This window comes from Thermobia domestica, chromosome 18 (assembly GCF_964235325.1).
Source record: "Thermobia domestica chromosome 18, izTheDome1.hap1.1, whole genome shotgun sequence".
Classification (NCBI taxonomy): domain Eukaryota; kingdom Metazoa; phylum Arthropoda; class Insecta; order Zygentoma; family Lepismatidae; genus Thermobia; species Thermobia domestica.
In genome coordinates, this window is record NC_137471.1 from 4509301 (window position 1) to 4519975 (window position 10675).

The 10675-nt window shown below is 37.3% G+C and overlaps 1 non-coding gene across 1 annotated transcript; it reads right to left on the reverse strand.

Annotated features, from left to right (window-relative positions):
* Positions 1 to 1444: 1444 nt before the first annotated feature.
* TRNAR-CCG (transfer RNA arginine (anticodon CCG)) lies at positions 1445 to 1516 on the reverse strand. Its single transcript has one exon. It is a non-coding gene; the product is annotated as a tRNA-Arg (tRNA).
* Between the last annotated feature and the right edge of the window lie 9159 nt (positions 1517 to 10675).

The window sequence follows — 10675 nt, forward strand, 5'->3', positions numbered from 1 at the left end:
TGTCGTTATCTCTTATCATTTTTGCTCTATGGTGATCACTATTGAAATTAGAAATGGCAGTAAATTCCTACCACAGGATAAAACTTGGAGATAGTCTATTGCCAAGGTACTGAATTTATGCTTCTCGCTAACTATTACCAGGCTTGTTTTATGGTGATCAATACTAAAACCGGAAGTTGTGATCAGGGGCGGATCCAGGACGGACTTCTGGTGGGGGTGGTGGGTTGTAATACTGGTACTTAGAGCTACTTTTAAGAGCTCCAAACTCTGGGATGGGTTTTATTTATACATAAAATAAGAAAGTATCCTCTGTTGAAGGGAAGGGGGGCGATCGGCAGATCGCCCCCCCTCCTGGATCCGCTCCTGGTTGTGATACATTTCTCCTACTTCTTGTTTTTGTAGAGAAACAAGTGAGTTTCGTTTCACAGTGTAAAACTACGGTAGACTTCCAATCTATGCGAACTGAATACTCAAACTTCAGTACAACAAGTAGCAGAACTAAAACTCCTGGTTGGAATAGATTAATAAGATGAAAGATAGAATCTGTTCCTCGGATGCTGAATCCGTATCAAAAAGCCATTATTAGCTACCACTTATCGTTTTTGTTCTATGGCGCTAAAGATTTAAAACAGGAATGGCTAATTTAAATCACTTCCGGCTTGAATAGAGCGTTAAGGGAGGAGATGGAATCTATTCTTAGAATGCTGAATCGATTTCAGAAAAACCTCTTCTCTATATCTTTTATAGTTTTTGCTCTATGAATATAAGTATTGGAACCGAAAGTAGTAGTAAATTTCAAGCATTTCCGGTTACAAAAGAGGTTATGACGATATGTTCTCTTAAAACCCTGAATTGATTCCAGAAAATTGCTTGTTGCTATCTATTACAATTTTTGTTTTATCGCGACAAGTGTTAAAAAGCGGAAGTGGTTAATTTGAACAATTTCGGTTCAAATAAAGTGTTAACGAAGAAGGTGGAATCTATTCTTGGGACGCTAGATTGATTTTTTTTAAAAATGCCATCTCGATATCTCTCACCAATTTCGCTCTATGGAAATTAGTATTACCTATAAAATCAAAAATAGTAATAAACTTCAACCATTCTGCCTTTGTGGAGTGTTGCGGATTGTAACGGTATTTCCTCTTGAGATCTTGAATCGATTGTAGGTGAACCACTTCTCGCTATCTATTAGATACCAATTTTATTCTGTGGTGATAAATGTTGAAACTAGCAATCGTTAATTTGAACCACTTCTGGTGTGAATAGAGATCAAATAAAATGAAATGGAAACTCTAAGTTTTACGTCCCACGGTTGTGCTGGTTAGGCTAAAGATGACGGTGATGATGAGAGATGAGTGAAATGGTGGAATGAAGAAAGTGGGAGGAAACAGGAGAACCCCGAGAAAACCCACGAGCACGGTGTTTGTCCACCACAAAGTCCACACGGCGCGAGCTGGGGTCGAACCAGGGACCCCTTGCACCGGAGGTGAATGCTCTACCACTGAGCTACCGCGCCAAATAGAGATCAAGGGAGAAGGTAGAACCTATACTTAGAACGCTTAGTCGATCGTGAAAAACCGCATCACGATTTCTCCAAGTTTTTTGCTTGATAAAAATCAGTATTGAAACCAATATACTAGTAAATTCAGCCACTTTCGGTTTCGATACTATTGTGGGTTGTGATGATATATAGCTTATATATACTCTTGAGACGCTGTATCGATCCGATTAAAAAAAAAAAAACACTTGTGGCTATGTATTACTATTTTTGGTCTATATCGATTAATGTTGAAATCGAAAACGGTTAATTTGAACAACTTCCGATCTGAATAGTGGATTAATGAAAAGGATAGACCTATTTTTGGAAGCTGAATCGATTGCAAAAATCTAAAACTCGATATCTCGTAATTCAGTATTGAAATAATAGTAGTAAATAGTAAATACGAATTTCTGGCTTTGATTGAATGTTGTGGATAGTTGCCTTAAGACGTTAAATTGTTTGCAATAAATCGCTTCTCTCTATCTATTACCCCTTTCGTTCTATAGTGATAAAAGTTGAAACCAAAAAAAGGGTATTTGAACCAGTTACGGCTTGAAAAGAGGGTTAATGGAGGAGGGAACATTTTTTATTGGCTCTAAATCGACCACAAGAAACGACTTCTCAATATCTGTTACTGTTCTTGCTCTGACACCTGTCGACACAAAGACGTACAAAGCCATTCTAAAGACTTCCAACACTTGTGCATAGCTTAAGCTGCAAGCGTAATAAGGGCGAACATTGAATATATTCTTGGGTCGCCGAATTGGTTCTGGAAAACCACGTCTTTCTATATATTACCGTTTATGCTCTGTGGTGATCAACAATGTAACAGAAAGCGACAGATCTCTACCACTTCTGGATTAAATAAAAGTCAAATGGATTAGATAAATCTATGCTTCGTGTTGCAAACCTATGCTTCTCGCTATTTCTTAACGCTCTTGCTCTGATGCCAGCCGACAGACGAACGGACGGATAGACAGACAGATGAACATAGCCGTTCTATAAGACTTCCTATACGTATGCATACCATACTGTAGTTTGGAAATCCTAACAAATGAAATCAATTCAGTTTATTTTACGAAAGTTATCCGTTTTCCGTTTCTTGGCAGTTTTCGTTTTCCGTTTCTCGAAAAAGTTTTCGTTTTTCAAAAAACTTTTTCGTTTTCGAAAAAGTATTTTTCGAAAAAATGTGGTCATCCCTACTAAAAATACCCATGGTTGGATACGTTTCTAATTGTATATTTTATACTAATTTGAACCTGCTGAATCCAACGAAATTAATTTCAAAGATACTTGTCCATGGAGTGCTAAGAAAGGCAATCTCAAATTTGGAATGTAAATAAAGTTGAATATTCCAACGTTGAGGTGCGAGGGAGAATCAGAAACTAAGGTTACAAGGTCTATATTTGTGGAGTTTCGTCTGTTATAGAGAAACGAGGAGTGTGCGATAACTGTAATATATGGAGTTGGCAACTGTACAGAGTTTCAGTCACCCGCCACCTACAGCGCTGGTTGTAGGTAAACATAATTGGCGGCTCGTTTCGAAAAATGGTCGCGGAAAGAAGTCCGCTTAGTTATTCGATTTCTGTGGGCGAAACATGTAATCACGGCTGAAATGCACCGGCAGCTGGTAGTGGTCTGTACCATGGAGAGACTGTAATGTCTCGTCAGCGTGTCGCAGTACGGTGTCGGAAGTTTATGGTTGGTAGAGATAACGTCCCCGACGAGGAGCGCATGGCCGACTCAGCATGGTATCAACCGGTTTGAACACAGCTCGCTGGGACATCATCGATCATCCACCTTACAACTCGTACCTCGCTCAAAGCGAGTTTTACCTGTTCCCGCACCTGTTCCCTGAGAAAAAACTTCGTGATAACATGACTGACCAAGAAAGGACAGGACTTTTACCAGGTGGAAATCTTCAAACTTACTCCACGATGCGGCAAGTGCTCCAACCGATATGAAGACTGTGTCGAAAAATAACTTAATGTATGTACTATCTGTTGGCTGTATTGGTTGTATTAAATAATATATACATGTTTCACTGCAGGCTTTGTAACCTTACTTTCTGATCAATCCTCCTATTTATTAAGTGATTTACTTTGGTCAACAGATATGGAGATTATGTAGAAAAATAACCTAATGTATGTACTATCTGTTGGCTGTATTGATTGTATGAAATAATATATACATGTTTCACTGCAGGCTTTGTAACCTTACTTTCTGATCAATCCTCCTATTTATTAAGTGATTTACTTTGGTCAACAGATATGGAGATTATGTAGAAAAATAACCTAATGTATGTACTATCTGTTGGCTGTATTGATTGTATGAAATAATATATACATGTTTCACTGCAGGCTTTGTAACCTTACTTTCTGATCAATCCTCCTATTTATTAAGTGATTTACTTTGGTCAACAGATATGGAGATTATGTAGAAAAATAACCTAATGTATGTACTATCTGTTGGCTGTATTGGTTGTATGAAATAATATATACATGTTTCACTGCAGGCTTTGTAACCTTACTTTCTGATCAATCCTCCTATTTATTAAGTGATTTACTTTGGTCAACAGATATGGAGATTATGTCGAAAAATAACCTAATGTATGTACTATCTGTTGGCTGTATTAGTTGTATGAAATAATATATACATGTTTCACTGCAGGCTTTGTAACCTTACTTTCTGATCAATCCTCCTATTTATTAAGTGATTTACTTTGGTCAACAGATATGGAGATTATGTAGAAAAATAACCTAATGTATGTACTATCTGTTGGCTGTATTAGTTGTATGAAATAATATATACATGTTTCACTGCAGGCTTTGTAACCTTACTTTCTGATCAATCCTCCTATTTATTAAGTGATTTACTTTGGTCAACAGATATGGAGATTATGTAGAAAAATAACCTAATGTATGTACTATCTGTTGGCTGTATTGATTGTATGAAATAATATATACATGTTTCACTGCAGGCTTTGTAACCTTACTTTCTGATCAATCCTCCTATTTATTAAGTGATTTACTTTGGTCAACAGATATGGAGATTATGTAGAAAAATAACCTAATGTATGTACTATCTGTTGGCTGTATTGGTTGTATGAAATAATATATACATGTTTCACTGCAGGCTTTGTAACCTTACTTTCTGATCAATCCTCCTATTTATTAAGTGATTTACTTTGGTCAACAGATATGGAGATTATGTAGAAAAATAACCTAATGTATGTACTATCTGTTGGATGTATTGATTGTATGAAATAATATATACATGTTTCACTGCAGGCTTTGTAACCTTACTTTCTGATCAATCCTCCTATTTATTAAGTGATTTACTTTGGTCAACAGATATGGAGATTATGTAGAAAAATAACCTAATGTATGTACTATCTGTTGGCTGTATTGGTTGTATGAAATAATATATACATGTTTCACTGTAGGCTTTGCAACCTTACTTTCTGATCAATCCTCCTATTTATTAAGTGATTTACTTTGGTCAACCGATATGGAGATTATGTCGAAAAATAACCTAATGTATGTAGTATCTGTTGGCTGTATTGGTTGTATGAAATAATATATACATGTTTCACTGCAGGCTTTGTAACCTTACTTTCTGATCAATCCTCCTATTTATTAAGTGATTTACTTTGGTCAACCGATATGGAGATTATGTAGAAAAATAACCTAATGTATGTACTATCTGTTGGCTGTATTGGTTGTATGAAATAATATATACATGTTTCACTGCAGGCTTTGTAACCTTACTTTCTGATCAATCCTCCTATTTATTAAGTGATTTACTTTGGTCAACAGATATGGAGATTATGTAGAAAAATAACCTAATGTATGTACTATCTGTTGGCTGTATTGGTTGTATGAAATAATATATACATGTTTCACTGCAGGCTTTGTAACCTTACTTTCTGATCAATCCTCCTATTTATTAAGTGATTTACTTTGGTCAACAGATATGGAGATTATGTAGAAAAATAACCTAATGTATGTACTATCTGTTGGCTGTATTAGTTGTATGAAATAATATATACATGTTTCACTGTAGGCTTTGCAACCTTACTTTCTGATCAATCCTCCTATTTATTAAGTGATTTACTTTGGTCAACAGATATGGAGATTATGTAGAAAAATAACCTAATGTATGTACTATCTGTTGGCTGTATTGGTTGTATGAAATAATATATACATGTTTCACTGCAGGCTTTGTAACCTTACTTTCTGATCACTTCCAGTAATTTTATCGTGAACCCATGGTCGGTTCTATTTAATATATATTTTATTGGATTCAGCATCCTCATATGTAGTATAAAAACGCAATTAGGCTTTTACCCAAGCGCGGAGAGTTTTTACTAGTGAAATGAGGTGAGGTGATTTTGAGTTTAACGTCCCGTTTCAGCAGCGAGGCTATATGAGACGTGAACCTACTGATTAACGTGGAATCCGAATTACATGAGCTCCTGCCGGAAATCGAACCCGGGTCTCCCACGCCAAAGGCACGTACGCTAACGCTAGTGAAATGATCACAAATACTTTTAACATTATTTTAAAACAACAATTTCATGGAAGTTACATTGTTACGAACGTATACATACACTTCACATTTCAATAACCTCTTTTAAATGTGGTAATAGTATACATGAGAAGCCCCTGATCTGCGTTTTTTCTGTGTTCTATTACCACTTCCACATGAAATACCATAAATTTTCTACGTAGTTCAATAGTAAGAAGTATCCATGTGCACAAGACATGCGATATGCGTTATATCTCCCCCCCCCCCCCACACACACACGTAGTCATAGATAAAGTACAAGGGCACTACACATGCAGATATAAAGTACAGGTACGTTCTTTTTTTATTTTCGTATCAGTTGATAAGGAAATAAAAGTCGCTTTGTTACCCCCTTTGTAAGTTCGTACACACTTAATGAATAATCCCTAAAAGTCTGAGCGTCCTGCTCCTTCGAGAACTGATGCAGCTTCATGTATACTATATCCTTAAATGTGTGTGTGTGTTTAAAAACAAAAGCTTCTTGATATTGATCTTTATATTTGGTAATCCTTGTGACTGGAGTTCCGATAATTGTAATTCTACTGTATTTTCAACAAATTGTATGAAAATTATAAGGCAATATTCTTGCCTTGGCCTTGTTGTTGCGATGGTTATCACTAGATGTCAGTAAGAAGAAAATCTTAACATTTGCGGTGGTTTTTAAGTTGTTTGTGCAGAAATAGAATGAGCATTGAAAATAATGTAGCCCAGATATCGTGTAATAAAACACAGTACTATACTGAATGACTTCGTTCAAGAAATAATCGCGATTTAAGCATATTTATAGTCAACACTCTTGATATATTTGTTAGACTTTTGTTAAAATAGCTTCTGCTACCGCACAGCAACGCACTTATTACACTTTTTTGATCCGTGTGTGATTAATTCTGCACGCTTTTCTGAAATTTATTGCAGTATACATCTATTCATTTATTGTGTAAGAATTTTACGATGTAATAACTAACTCTATGGCCTATGGAACCAGGAGGTTTAATGCCGCTTTCTCCACTGACTTCTATCCTTAGCCAATTGGATCCAGTTTCTACTTTGTATTCCTATCTCTGTGAGATCCATCTTAATATTGTCCTCCCATCTGTGCCTAGGTCTTCCTAATGGTCGTTTTCCGATTGGTTTTCCAGTTAAGATTTTGAAAGCGTTTCTACTTTCTTCCATTCTAGCTACATGACCGCCCCACCTAAGCCTCCTAGACTTGATGACCCTAACAATGTTGGGTAAACGGTATATATTATGTAGTTTCTCGCTATGAAGTCTCCGCCATTCCCCATTCCCGTTCCTCTTGGGTCCGAATATCCGTCTCAGGATGTTGTTCTCAAATACTTGCAGTCTATGTTCCTCCCTCAGAGTAAGCGACCATGTTTCGCAGAACAACAGACATGATTATCGTTTTGTATATTTTAAGCTTCAGATTCCTGGACAGAATTCGCGACGACAAGAGATTTTGAACCGAATAGTAACATGAATTCCCTGCTTTTAGTCGACATTTAATTTCTTCGTAAATATGATTTTCCTCTGTTAATATTGATCCTAGATATTTGAAACTATCCACTTTATCAAAAGTATTATTTAATATTTTAACGCATCCATAATTTGCTGTATTACGGTCCCGACGCACTTCCATGTATTTAGTTTTCTCTGCATTTACTTCTAAACCCATGTCCCTGCAAGCGTTTAATAAGATCTCTGCATTTCTTTATATTGTTCTCCTATCATCCCCTATTAAGTTTACATCATCAGCATATGCCATAACCTGGTGAATACCGTTTAACTGTAGGCCCTGGTTGCTATATTTGATTTTCCTTATAGCGTATTCCAGCACAAAGTTAAATAATAATGGCGACAACGCATCTCCTGGTTTCAGGCCATTTTCGACGTGAAAGCTCGTGGACAAAAATTCTCAATTAGCTTTCTCGGTATTCCAAGTTCTGTAAGAACGTTGTACAATACTTTTCTCCTAACCGAGACGTACGCCTTTCTAAAATCAATAAATAGTTGATGTAATTCAGTATTAAATTATTCCCGTCATTTTGTGCTCTTTATTGAACCCTATATGAACAGTATTATAATACTACAACTATTACTATGCAATACATTACAGATTTTAAAATATTACAATTATGCGTACAATATTTTAAATGTTACAACAATTTTTCAATATGAAAATGTTCCAATGTGCCGCAATTCACATGTAATACTTAGTAGGATAGCCCATTGATTTAGTTGGTCGGTTCTGCGAAATATTGAGTCCACTAGACTTAACAGATCTGGCATGATGACTTTAAACAGCGTTTCTCAGCTGCTATGTCGTGAGATTTCTGATGTCTTCTAATATCTTCCTCGATGAAATTATCTTTAGAAGAAAATAAAAAATTATCGCCAATCGACTTGATGTCACCCTTGTCTTCCAAGTTGAAAGCTGGAAAGTTTGCTTTTAACATCTTAAGAATTGTATCTCATAGTCGTTCCATATTCTTTTAAGTGTTGTATATATTTTTATGTTTTGCTTTTTTGCATCTAGGAAAAAATCACATGCAGGGATGTCGAAAAAATTTGAAACGTACTTTGGTGTACCCCAAGGAAAAAAAGTTGAGAAATACTGCCCTAAACCATATATTGACTATTGCCTCAAGCAAGTCTCTCTTTCTGCTGGAATTCCCACGCGACATCAGACTCTTCAGTCTTGACCACGCATTCTTTATCGGATTGAGATCAGGGCTATTTTCAGGCCAAGATAACACGTTGATATCATTGTCAACGAATCATTTATTGTTGCTTCGTGCAGTATGACAAGATACACTGTTCTAGGTTTCTTTTTTTTTTTTTTTTTTTAAATCACGAATTGAAAGTAGCAATTTCCGCTGTAAGATTTCTTTTCTATATTTTTCGATATTCATGTTACCCTTGATATGCAGTACCATATCATGACACTCTGGGGATGCTTCGTTGTGGCTGTAGTGCATTCAGGTACGTAAAACGTATTCCCCAGATCGGCGGCGGACAAACCTCACTTCATCACTGTCGAAGATAGCAATTCTTCTTTCGTCACTTCAAGTGACTTTAGCCCAATCATCTGTTCAATGTCTGTGTGCTAAAGTTCACTTCACACGTCCCCCCCTCTGCTTATGGTTCAGATATGGTTTTTTTCGAAGAGTACTTGCACGTAATACTTTTTAAAATTTTTATGTATGTATTTATTTATTTATTTATTTTATTTTATTTTATTTTATTTTATTTTTTGCATAATTTGTCTCTCATTTTTTTTGTTCGATCATAAACTATTAATCCTGTTGCTCTTAATATGCCGGTAATATCCTTTGAAGATCGACGGCGGTCTTGTAGGGACAGGATGTAGATTCTACGAACATCATGAGCTGTTTTTTTCTGCTGGTTATTGGGGTCCGTCTCTTCGTAACGTTTGCATACTTTCCTAACTCCAAAGGGCCTATTTGGTTTACCATAAGGACCAGACTGTGTCACGTGCTTAGTTCAAAAGTCAAGTTGCGTGCTAAATCGTGTCTGAAGATTCCAAACCCTGATGTGAGCTCCTTCGTGGCTAAGCGGTTAGCGTACGCACCTTTGGCATGGGAGACCCGGGTTCGATTACCGGCGGAAGTTCATGTGGTTCGGATTCCACGTTAACCAGTAGGTCCCGTCTCATATAGCCTCGCTGCTGAAAGGGACGTTAAACTCAAAATCAACTACGCTAACCGCTTAGCCACGAGGAAGCTCACAATCACCATCGAAGCGAACCGAGAAGTGAGCCGAGCCAACCGCTCACAGAACCGAGCCGGCTCGAGCCCTCGGCTCAGTTGGGCCGAATCGAGCCGAGCTGATGACTCACCTGAGCTGACTGAACCATGCCGAACTGAGTCAGTGGTTCATTGCAACCGAGTCGACTCGAGCTGTTGGCTCAGTTGAATTGTGCCGAGCCGAGCAGGAGCTCGAGCTGAGCTGGTGGCTCAGGGCTCGAGCCAAGCCGGTTGACATCACTATTCTCGGCGACCTCGCTTGCTTCGATTTCTACAAGGGGTAGCAGAAAATTTATTTATTTTTTAAAGTTGGTTTTCTGTATGCTCAGAAAACTCTTAAAGTTAAGGATATGATTTAGTCGGGTCATAACCAAAGGAGGGATAAGAAAACCATGGCCCTAGTCACCTGAACCGATGAAAACTATTAAACACTGCTTAACTCTATTAATTCTTCGAGATAGCTATACAAGAATTTTATCGAGTTGGAAATTTACACCTGGCTTTACAAGAACTTTGTTTCGTAACAGTCCTCTTCACAGCCGAATCAAGGATTTCTTTAAGGAGAAGCCAGGTACAAGAAAACCCACTAAGCCGGACATACTGTCATTTCCATAAAACGATATCCGATCTAAATTCTAGAGACCAAACTCGATCCATTTGATTGTGTTGAATGAAACGTGCCGACTCTAATGGTACAATTGGTTTAAATGTGTAGGCTCACGGCTTTTTCACCACAGAGCCAAGCTCAGAAAGACCTCTCATATATCACGTGTATCGAGCCGATGACGCACCTCAACCG